Genomic DNA, 12,311 nt, shown 5'->3' on the forward strand with positions numbered 1-12,311 from the left:
CTGTGTTGGAAAGGATCTCATTATTAACTCTGAACAAAACCACACGTTATCTTTTTGAAAAGCAAAGTTACATTCCTGATGAGTCAGCTGCTTTGCTGAGCTCCTGTGGGATAATTTTTGGTATTGGGCACTGAAAAAATAAATATCACCCGAAAGTTCAGAATATTTTCAGACAGCACCATAAAAGGCTCTCCAAGCTATCCAGTTCCTAAGTTAAGAAAGGAACAGGGCTGGTGAGCATGGAGCCACAAACAAACATTCCACTTCGGTTAACTTTGCTCTCTTAGGTTCAGGATTTAGGCCTTCAGTTTTCTCGTGTTGGATCAAAACCAGCTATAAAGCAGCTGTGTCCTGTTCAGGACTGACTCCTAAACAGATGTCCTCCACTAAGTTTTGGGGGACCTTGTGGTGCTTCCACAGAATAAAAATGCTTTCCAAGCACTCTGCTCAGCCCAGAAGTTCACCTATTTTGTACTCTTTCAGTCTTCTGACTGAAGGTACAAAGCAGCCACTAGGGAATTCAGGTTGTCTTTGGTGGACATTTTGGGGACCAGTTTGAGGAGATAAGCAGTGGGGAACGGAGTGGGAAACAAAGTGCACTTGTCTAGAAATAGTATCCTATTCTGCATCAGTGCTGGTGCTGGGATGTAGCGAGAAAGAAGTGAGAGGAAACCCTTCTTTAGTCTGCCCGGTTTAAATAACTATATGTACCTTCAGCATGAATGACCAGAGAACATTTGTTGCTGTGTGGGGAAGAGAAAAGCTCATACAGGCCTTTTTGTCCAGATCTCCCTTGAACACTTCATGAATTACTAGTTCATCATCAAACATACTTTACAGACCTGTGTATACACATATTTTTAATACATTTACTTTCTCTTCCCCTATCTCAAAATTACAGAAATGTAACAGGTAATTCCCGAGCTAATGTTCCAGCAGAAACCAGACTTGCTTTCTAATGTTAGGGTGTAAGTATTTTTGTGATAATACATCAAGCAAGGCATTGTAACTGCCAAAAGACCCCTTATCTGCATCTCCTGCAGGAGAGCGAGTCAAGAGAACTGCAAAATTCCTCAGATGTTTCAACATCCGTCCCTCATGTAGTTGTCCACATAACTGAACTCCGTGAAAAAATACACCCATTTGTCAGGCTCAAAGGCACTGAAACCCAACAGGAAGGTTTCCTGAGCAAAAGCTAGTATATAATAGCATGTTACACGGATTTGGCTTTTGCAATTGTAGCAGCTCAGCTAATTCTCTAGCAATGTAATGAATCTCTGGTATTAGAAGGCTGATAGCTAGATCTTTATTTTGACATATAATAGGCCATAAGGACTAAGGGATTTGGAGAGGAAAGGCTACACGGTAAGCAGCAGTCTGCGGGGAATACTCTGAAAGCTGTCTGTTGCTTCACGGAGAGGGTTACTCCTCGCAGGAAATCTGCACATGTCAGATAAGTTTCTGTTAGACAGGTAGGGTGCAGCCTGCTCTTAGAAATGTCCGTTTGGTGGCTGCGCACTATCTCAACGCTCACAGTTTTCTTTAGATTTCCTGTTGTTTCAAAGTACTTGTGACAACACCAGTATAACCACAGTGACGAAGCTTGGCTTTAAGCAGCGGCACCGACTCCACGCAAGAGTAGAAAGCGAGAGATGAAACCCACTGTGGCTCAGCACAGGGCTTTGCCCCACTGCACTTCCATCTACAATGCCTTCATGGGAAGGAATGTGTCCACAGGGGGACAACATTTTACATCTTCTTAGTTCTTGCTTTCAGGATGCCTGTTGTGTGCTAGAGCTATTGCTTCATGCTTGAGGCATACAAGCCTCTTTCAGCTCTAAATTATAGACTGGTTCTTGTCCTGAGAATCTCCAGGTGCACTTGAGCCCTCCATATCTTCTAATTGCCATGAAAGCAACTCTTCTCTCCCAGCCTAATGAATCTGAGCTCTGCGGCTCTTAACTTAACCCTTTTTCTCCCAGCGTCAGTCTCCTCTTACTGTGTCTGTGCCAGTGAATGCGCACGTTTCTTCTATTTCCCAATGAATCTACCCTGAATGATTTCTCATGTCTACCATGTATCTGAAGAAATATTTCTGCAAACATATTAAAGTTTTTTCAGGGCATTAAAGAACTCGGAGCAAGTTCCTAGTTTCACTGTGAAACAAGTCTTTCAAATACATAAGACACGAAACTTTTTACTTTAAACTACAAAGCACAAACAAAGTATCAACACAAACTGAAATGCCTCTTACATCCATGGTTAGGATTTATACACTGTAACAGCTTTTCAAGCATTAGCAGGTAAGCGGTGGCATGTTTTAAAATAAAAGTTCTTCATTACACATCCCTAGCATCGTTTCAGTGCTGCGCGTATTTTCAGCGCTAGTGATGAGTATAGAAACTCTACTCTGTGTTGCAAACCGCGGATGCTGCCGCACATGCCTTGCCAAGGGAAAAGGCACAACCGCTATCCGGCACGGTACAGTGAGCACTGTCAGTAGTGAATCTGTGCAAATAGGAGGTTTATTACTGGGTATCCTATGCCCCATTTTGGCAACAGCGAAGATTTCTTGTTTAACAGCACAGATGCCACAGCAGTGCTACGGGTGAGCGAGCGCCGGCAGCTGCCGGGACCCCTGACCTCGGCCAGGCGCATCTCTCCCTGTGGCTTCCCAAACGTTGGCACCTTGAGGGCCCCCACTGCTGGTCTCACCACCTCTCGCAGGTCATGTACTGCAGGGATTTCATAGATGCCAGGCTGGAGACTGCACTGTTCAAACTAACACCCAGCTCAGGTGCGATGCGATTTAAACTCTCATAGCTGGTGATTAAACAAGGGACAGCACCTTACAAATCCTATCTGACATTAATCACTAAGCCTGTGCAGTGGCATTTCATGTAGTTTGCTCTTTTTCCACTTAACATTATGAAGGCAACACTAATAATGCTCAGAAGAGCTAACTTTTAACAAAGCAAAAGCAAGAAAACAATTTGTCAAAGCTCCCAGACAGAAGGGGAGAGAGAAGTCAGATTCATTGTCCACCTTTAGTTTTCCTTTTTATTCCTTTATGCCAGCAACTCCTCCTTGCTCCAGTCAAACCCCCAAATTATTTCCAAAAAGTCTGTGGCATCTAGTTTGTCTTTCATCACTTCTGTTTTGTGAATGAATAATTCCCGATGACCAGAATCTATTAATTACACAGTCAAAAAGGTTACAAAGGACTATCACTTATTATTGATACAAAACTATATAATAAATATTACTGTACTTATCTAGCTACTGCCTTACAGACATCAAGCACATGTTCTTGGGTACTTTCTCCGCTGCTAGTGCTGTAACAAAGACATACAACCACACAAACATACTTACTTCGAGCATCCAAACACTTTCCCTGGTTGCCGGCTTGAACTGTTCCTTGCAGCAACTTGGTACTGGAAAGAAAATATGAAAACCTTTAGTTTAACAAGCAAAGAGGAAAAAAATAAAGACTCACTGAATGGTCTTTGTGTCGGTTGGGCAGTGATGCAATAGCTGTACGCTAAAAACGAAACAAGAGGAGAGGTCCTTCATTACAATACCCTAATTCAGTTGCGTTCACAATGGCTCAGTGTCTAACACATCTGCACAACAATCAGATGTCCCTCTGATATAGTAGCAATTCTATGAGGTCCCTTATGCAGTGCTACATTCAGACTTTATTCATAATTGCCAGGCACATTGCTGTTTCTTCATCTGACCATGCTTCTTTGGAGCACAGGCAATCAGTTATGATTGTTGTGTCATGCAACTGGGGACTTGCTGCACTTGCCCAAACAGCTTTTCAGAGAAAAAAAAAAATCTACCATTGAGAAACACATGAACTGATACCCAGCAACTGTGTTTTTGCCAACACAATACAAAAACACCAGCCATCACAGAATCACAGAATGTTAAGAGTTGGAAGGGTCCTCTGGGGATCATCTAGTCCAAACCCAGTGCCGAAGCAGGGTCACCTACAGTAGGCTGCACAGGACCTTGTCCAGGCGGGTCTTGAATATCTCCAGAGAAAGAGAATCCACAACCTCCCTGGGCAACCTGTTCCATTGCTCCGTCATCCCTGAAGTAAAGAAATTATTCCTTGTGTTCAGATGGAACTTCTTGTGCTTCAATTTGTGCCCATTGCCCCTTGTCCTGTCGCTGGGCACCACTGAAAAGTCTGGGCCATCCTCCTAACACCCTCTCAGTCTTCTCTTCTTCAGGCTAAACAAGCCCAGCTCCCTCAGCCTTTCCTCACAGGAGAGATGCTCCAGTCCCCTCATCATCCTCATAGCCCTCCTCTGGACTCTGTCCAGTAGCTCCTCATCTTTCTTTCTTGAACTGGCAAGCCCAGAACTGGACGCAGTACTCCAGGTGGGGCCTCACTAGGGCAGAGTAGAGGGAGAGAAGAACCTCCCTCAGCCTGCTGGCCACACTCTTCTTAATGCACCCCAGGATCCCACTGGCCTTCTTGACAACAAGGGCACTCTGCTGGCTCATGGTCAACCTGTCATCCACCAGCACACCCAGGTCCCTCTCCGCAGAGCTGCTCTCTAGCAGGTCAGCCCCAAGCCTGTACGGGTGTATGGGATTGTCCCTCCCCAAGTGCAGGACCCCGCACTTGTCCTTCAACTTCATCGGGTTCCCCTGCGCCCAACTCTCCAGCCTGTCCAGGTCTCGCTGAATGGCAGCACAGCCTTCTGGTGTATCAGCCACTCCTCCCAGCTTTGTCATCAGCAAACTTGCTGAGGGTACGCTCTGTCCCTTCAGCGAGGTCATTGATGAGTAAGTTGAACAAGATTGGGCCCAGTACTGACCCCTGGGAAACACCACTAGCTAGAACCCTCCAACTAGACTCAGCGCCGCTGATGACAACCCTCTGAGCTCTGCCATTCAGCCAGTTCTCAATCCACCTCACCATCCATTCATCTAGCCCACACTTCCTGAGCTTGCCTACAAGGATGTTATGGGAGACAGTGTCGAAAGCCATGCTGAAGTCAAGATAAATAACATCCACTGCTCTACCCAGCCAGTCATGCCATCATAGAATGCTATCATATTGGTCAAACATGATTTCCCCTTGGTGAATCCTTTGAAGTGTCTCACTTCACGGTGAAGTCACAAAGCTGCCCACTTGTAGGAGCCACATTAAGGTCTGTTCTCTTCTGTGTTCCTAGATGCGATCACCTACAATTGCTAGATTTGTCCTCGTATCCTTTCTCTTAAGTGCTACATTACAGGCTACAGAAAAGTAAGCCAGAGCAGCCATATATGGCTTTCAATTTGTGCCATGAATTACATACTAGGGTTACGTGGCTAAGTTTATTAATTCACCTTCTCAGTCAGCAGAAAATATCATTCCTAGCAGGTAAACAATGGTTTACAGTCAGACCAGGGCTCTGGCTATTGCTTGTTTTGCATTCCTAGTCAACTAGTTGAGACAGCCCAGCAGGGAGGGGTATTCCAAAGGCATCTATCTCTGCACAACAGCATGAAACTACAGCAGACAGGATCCCAGTGGGGCTTGGACTGAATCATGATTGAGGGATGCAAGAAGTTCTCACAGGTGAATTTATATTCATCACAAAACCTGTTTTAAGAGGAGGAAAACATAAAGCAGTTCTCACTCCAATTCATTATCATCTGGGAAAGGTAAACAGACCTTTAACGATGGCTTGTCTAAAGGACTGGATCTGAGCTCCAGGAGCTGTGACTCATCCTGGCAGAGAACTTCGGAAGGCTGCTAGGAGACTGGAAGGCTGAAGCTACCTTAAAGCCAAACCAGAATGGGAATTAGCTATTAAACATGTTATTGTTTCATTTCTTTGACTCTCTCCAAGCCTTTTAAGCTTTGCTTTTCAATGTACTCTTTTTTTCTTCCATTTATTTAATGTGGAAAGTGATTCCAGCACAGCTGACAAACCTCAGGCATCCTATTGGCAAAGGAACAGCAAATCCATCATGGTATGTTGGCTTTTGCTCAACTAGACCCCCCTGAACTCTGGGATCTAACAGCACTACTCCAAATACTTGTAAGGGTGGGACACTCTTAAGATGGTGGTTAGAAGAAGTAGTCTCACATTAGAAAGTGTTGACCAGAACTTCTAACAGGCAACAGCAGTAGAGAGACATGGCAATTGCCTTAGAAATGCAAGACTTAATTTGATCATGGGGCATTTTCTACACTATACTTTCTGAAGAGTGTGATATTTATGGCATACTGAAGACAGATAACTATTTCATTGTCTTCAGTAAGTAAGACCTCGGTTTGAGAGTGATTTGAATAACACCACCACACTGAATTTCATTCATGTGGTCTTAAAAATGAAGAAACAGAAGTCCTCATACCAAAGGTTCAACTTGAAAACTGCTGAAGATGTACCCCTTTGGTTTGACCTGTACGTATACCTCAGCCACAGCTCCTGACTTTTTGCCTGCATACGGGTACTCATCTGAGCTACAAGGAGCAGCGCGTGGCTATGGCCAGGTGGGATAATTGGCACCTGCTTGCTGCTGTGTGCAGTAGCACTGCCAGGTCTCCCTTCACCTGCTCCGTGAGCCATGCCAACACGTCGACCTGTACTTCTGGCTTGAGATGCTGGAGCAGCACCCAGGCAAGGGAGTGGTAGGAAACACCGGATCATTAAGATGGAATTTAATTTAGGTGGACAAAGGAATGCAGTAGAGGTCCTAGTTAGTGGGCGTGAGGAAGGTAACGATGGGGAGCTGCAGTCTTCTTTGGAAGGGTGGAGGGAGAAAAGTGTGCAAGGAAAACAAAGGGGAGGAAAGGATGCCATGTCTCCTCCCACTACATGCCAGGCCATGCACAGCTCTCAGCTGCAGACACCAGCATCATATGACTGCTCTACATAAACGAGAAGCTGCAATACAATTCCTCAGAATTCCCCAACATACAGAGGCCGTGCTGATTTTAAAATAGGTTCCCATCTCCAAAAGTCACCTACACAGACGTCTAAAGAACTTATTCCTTCCACACTGGTATGATTATGCATTTTTCAAGACAGGAAATTACGATTTGTTCAATGTTTTACAGTTGCACATAGCTGCAAGTTCCCTGCATTATGCTACCCATTCCCCTTGTGAAGGGATTGTGTTGGGGAAAACAGGCCAGTATTTACTAGGAAATGTTATGAACAGAATCGGGCAGATTTTACGAATAGCCAAGGATATTCACACAGTGCATTCAGTTCTGTCCCGCCTACAGTCCACTCCTGCAACAACTTGTGCCACCTTGCTGAAGCAACAGTCAGGAGGCCAAGCCCAGCTGCCGGGTGGTTGGACTGATGGGCTACTGGTTTCCAGTTAGGTGTTCAAAAAATCCCTCAGGAGATCCTCTTTCTTCCCGAGAATACTGCCCTGTAGCCTACACTCGCCACTTGCTCAAATGCAGTTGAGTTACACAACGTGCTGTTGATCCTAGTGTGCTTGTAGTGGCCTTGGATGGGTTTGGCAGACTCGTTCTGCTTGGAGTTTACAGGATGGGGATCACTGCTGTTCAGTGTATCACTGCTATTCAGGCTTTATCTGGTCTTGGGAGGTTTTCACCTGCTCCCTCTCAGCGCATAGTTTCCCTCCCTGTGAACTGGTTTTCTGGTAGCTATTGCTACATCCACAGACTTAGTCACCTGTTGGACCCATTCACACAAACTGACACCAAAGGGGCTTCTATGACAATATCCCACATTGATTTAATTCAGAATGAATACTGCCCAAAAAAAGAAAAAAACCAAACAAAACAAGGACTGAGCAAGAGGGACATGAGAAAGCAAGCCAAAAAGTGAAGCAACTAAGTGAAAACGACAGGAAAACAAAGGCAATCTGCAGAAAACAAGATACAACAGCTTCTAGAATCACATTATATACTCATACTATAAAAAGTAGTACCCATTGCTGTTAGTTTGAAGGACCAAAGAGGAAAAGTTAGGACAGAATGTTATTAAGGTGATTTAAATCAGATGCCTTCTAGTACATTTGATGACATATTTTCAAAACTGTCACAGGGAGCTGTATGTCCCTTGTGGGCACAGAGCCCTGTCTTCTGCTACTGTGTCTCAGTGGACTGGATGCTTGCTACCATAATGCACAGATCTTTTCTCCTCCCCCCTTGCCAGTCAAGGGCTGTGAATGCGATGTTGCATGAAAACAATTTGTAATATAGGCTGACAGTCACCTATTCTTTCTTCAAACATCCTCAGTGGTTATAGAAAACAACTTCAAAACCAACTTATTTTTAGCAACTGAAAGAATTCAAGCAAACATGCTGTGGCTGCTATCCAGGCGTTTACAGAGTGCAGAATAGCTTGACAAATTACAGAAATGGACAAACTCAGAGTGTAAATCAGAAAACAGTGTATATCACTATTTACATATGCTTGCCTGTTGAAAAGATTAAGGCTTCCAACGTCAAAAGAAAGAACTGCTGTTTTTATGAGCCATGCATGAATCACAAAAAAACAAAACAAAAATCCCCATACACTTAACAGTTAGGCAGATTTCTCAACATACTGCTAACAGCCCAACCCTATGCTGTCTCACTGGTCCTGGGTAAGTCCTCTGTACCTACTCAGGGTCGGGCTCTGCAGCAGTATATGGAAGGCACAAAGACACAGACTCAAAGCAAATAAATCAAGTTACAGAGCTGAGTTTAGTAATATCTCCAACTCCAAACCCATGAGAAATGCCCTAGTTTGACCCAAAGTTTGACAAGGAAGGCAGTCCCAGAAGATGCAAGATGCTGCTACCGAGCGCGTGACAGAACTTCCCACCTCTTTTGCTCTTGCCATTTCAAACACGGCTTTGTCCCAGCAGTTCTGCTTCTCTGCCCGTACTCTGATTTCAAGTCATCTATTGGCATGAAAAAGGTCTTGGAGACTTCTTATAAAACTCTGTTCCCTCCCTCTCATTTACAAAGCAGCCAATCTCTTTGTGGTCATTTACATATAAAGTAAATCCAAGCATGTCCTACTTAACAGCTTAGTAAGAAAGAATATGCATCCTTTCTCAGACTTCTTCGAACTCTTCTTGGGAAGCCACTAGATTTTTCTCCCCACAGAGCAGTAAACCAACTTCTGTCATTTCTTTTGTCCTCTCCCATCCCTCCTCAACATTTTCTAAATCCAAGTTTCCAAGATGCAAGTGCCTTGGAGACAATGCTGGGTTTGAAGCTCCAGCCAGTTGCAGTGTTGCACCTACCTTTGTGCAGCAGCCTAGCTGCCCTCCTCTTACTAACGAGTACCTTCCCTGCCTTCCTGCCCTGTAACTTTGAGATGCACTAAATATCTCCCAACTTGAAAAGGGTATTAGAGAGCTCAGTTCATGTGATTTTAGTTAGTGTGACAGATTTGGCAAACTTTTTTGCAGGGCATAACAAGCAATGCCAAACCAGTATATCACACAGCAGGTGGCAGACCTAATCAGCCCAACAGATGAGAATGTGTGTTTATAGAATCATAGAAAGTATTGGGTTGGAAGGGACCCCTAGAGGTCATCTAGTCCAACCCCCCCGCAGCAAGCAGGGACACCACTAACTAGATCAGGTTGCTCAGAGCCCTGTCCAACCTGGTCTTGAATGTTTCCAGGGATGGGGCCTCCACCACCTCTCTGGGCAACCCGTTCCAGTGTTTCACCACCCTCATTGTGAAGAATTTCTTCCTTATATCCAGCCTAAACCTACCCTGTTTTAGTTTAAAACCATTACCCCTCGTCCTGTCACCATTGTCTCTACTAAAAAGATTGTCCCCATCTTTCCTATAGGCTCCCTTTAAGTACTGAAAGGCTGCAATCAGGTCTCCCCGCAGCCTTCTCTTCTCCAGGCTAAACAAGCCCAACTCTCTCAGCCTGTCCTCATAGGAGAGGTGCTCCAGCCCTCGGATCATTTTTGTAGCCCTCCTTTGGACCCGCTCCAACAGTTCCATGTCCTTCTTGTGCTGAGGGCTCCAGAGCTGAACGCAGTACTCCAGGTGAGGTCTCACCAGAGCAGAGTAGAGGGGCAGAATCACCTCTCTCGACCTGCTGGCCACGCTTCTCTTGATGCAGCCCAGGACACGGTTGGCCCTCTGGGCTGCCAGCGCACATTGCCGGCTCATGTCCAGCCTTTCGTCTATCAGTACCCCCAAGTCCCTCTCAGCAGGGCTGCTCTCGATCCTTTCATCCCCCAGCCTGTATTGATACCGGGGATTACCCCGACCCAGGTGTAGGACCTTGCACTTGGCCTTGTTGAACCTCATGAGGTTCACACAGGCCCACCTCTCCAGCTTGTCCAGGTCCCTCTGGATGGCATCCCATCCTTCTGGTGTATCATTCTTTGTAATTAGCAGCAGACTGCCACATTATACTTAGCTTCCCTTCAACCAAAAAAAGTTTATCTCTTTTCTCCTTTTTGAGAAAACAAGCTTCCTTCAATTATTTGAGGTATCCTTTTGTTTAAACTTTAGTTCAGTCATTGATATCCGCATTTCAATTTCTATCACACTGACTAAAAATCTGTTCTACTTGTATTGTCAGTGTCTACATCTAATACAATCACTAATTTTGTTTGACACCTGTCTGTGGCTTGCACATTTGACTGCAGTGTGCTATTGATGCACTTCTGTGCATACTAATGTATTATGCATTTGGGTATCTTTCTCTGGTAGGCATTATACCATCTTACAGGAGAGCTGATCAAGTGTCTGCTTTGTTTCATGGGCTAGAATCACTAGAAAGGGACCTAATTTCAAAATTACCTTTTATTGTAGATTTAAAAAAATAAATCAGGGACAGTTCTGTTTCAGCACATACCATGGCCCTGTCAACAGCTGGGCTGGCACAGCTGGGAGGGCAGGAACTCACTGGCTGGTATTGCTGACAAGAAAAGGGTACAGGGAACAACTCCACTGAGCGGTCTGGAATGTTAAGCTTTAAAGGCAGACATGAACTCCTCTTCAGATACAGCCTGGAGACTGATGGGTACAAAGAGCTGTGGGAGAACACATATCAGCTTTTCCCTCTTCAATATGAAAGGAGTAAAAGACACAAGGAGGCCAGCTAGCAGCAACTGCTTTAGTCCAGGTGAACCCACCACACATTTCCAGTACTTTCATCATTTCCCATGCCCAGCTTTAGGTTTCATTTTGTGGCTGAATTTTTATAGGCTAATCAGCAACTTATAATTACAAAGAAGATTCAAGGAAAAAGCATGAAGCTATATATTCAGATGTTAAAGCCCAAAGCCCTGTGTCTGTATTTTGACCCAAGACGTATTTCCTGAAGTTCTTGTAAGACAGCAGACCCTGAAGGTGAACACATGGAGTGCTGATGGCATAATATGTTGAATTGCCCAGGCCGACATTCTTTGAAAACAAGCCTGCTGAACAAGCATGATAGGAAAAGCCCAAAGATAACTTCTATAGAAGTGTTACACAGGCAGCTGCAGCAAACTGCAGGACTCACAAAACTGCTTCAGGAATCTAAAATGTACCAGCTTTGCAACTAGCAAAATAGTTAGAAGAGTGAGCTGGCTTAAGATCTTTAGAAGACAGACATTAAAACTCAAGAAGTGACTTAAATTTAAATGGCACCCTTCACTGTAACACTTACACTTCTAGATAAGCCTGAGAAAAACACAGATAGCTTAGAGTGCCTGAGGTTAGATGGGCTGAATCCCCCTCTATTGTGGCATTAGTTTTTCAGATCTCTCTTTACAGTGAGTAAAGAAAATAAAGCATATCACAGAATATTAAGAAAAATCAGTTAGGTGGCCACAGAGAGAAGGATAAATGCTCCTACCAACTGCCTGTTCTAACACACTACTCTTCTATGAGCACTTGGCCGCGCCTGTAAGTTGCCTAGCTTACCGACCGGCAATGTTTGCTAAGTTACAGAATTCAGTACCTTTCTTTAAAAAGTAAAAATCATCTCTAGAACAGTGCAACATACACTACCTATGTCTATTTCAGATCATAAAAGAGTCAAGGACAGGCTTGGAAAGCAAGTAGGCAAATTCTTCCCCCTGGGACGGAATGAACTTTCTGGGTGCCAGCTAGCTGGAGACCAGCTTCAGAGAAAAAAGATCTGGGGGTCTTAGAGGACAAGTTGGAAAAGACTCAGCACCATGCCCTTGCAGTAGAGAAGGACAACCCTACACTGGGCTGGATTTGCAGATCCAGGGCATTAATTACTCCCCTGTATTCAGGGCTTGCGAAAGTGAAGTGCCTGCGTACTGGGGAGCCACAAACCAGCGATAGACGTCCTGGAGCTCAGCCTACTATACCAAGATGGCTAAGGAGATGGAG

The 12,311-nt window shown here is 44.7% G+C and overlaps 1 protein-coding gene across 1 annotated transcript in view; it reads right to left on the reverse strand.

Moving 5' to 3' along the window:
• MAPRE2 (microtubule associated protein RP/EB family member 2) overlaps nucleotides 1–12,311 on the reverse strand; it is a 103,709-nt gene that overhangs the window by 70,778 nt on the left and 20,620 nt on the right. The window contains exon 2 of the mRNA XM_075416196.1: nucleotides 3,373–3,434. The gene's annotated coding sequence lies outside the window, so the exon portion shown is untranslated. The remainder of the gene's footprint in view (nucleotides 1–3,372; nucleotides 3,435–12,311) is intronic.

This window comes from Opisthocomus hoazin, chromosome 3, assembly GCF_030867145.1.
Source record: "Opisthocomus hoazin isolate bOpiHoa1 chromosome 3, bOpiHoa1.hap1, whole genome shotgun sequence".
Classification (NCBI taxonomy): Eukaryota; Metazoa; Chordata; class Aves; order Opisthocomiformes; family Opisthocomidae; genus Opisthocomus; species Opisthocomus hoazin.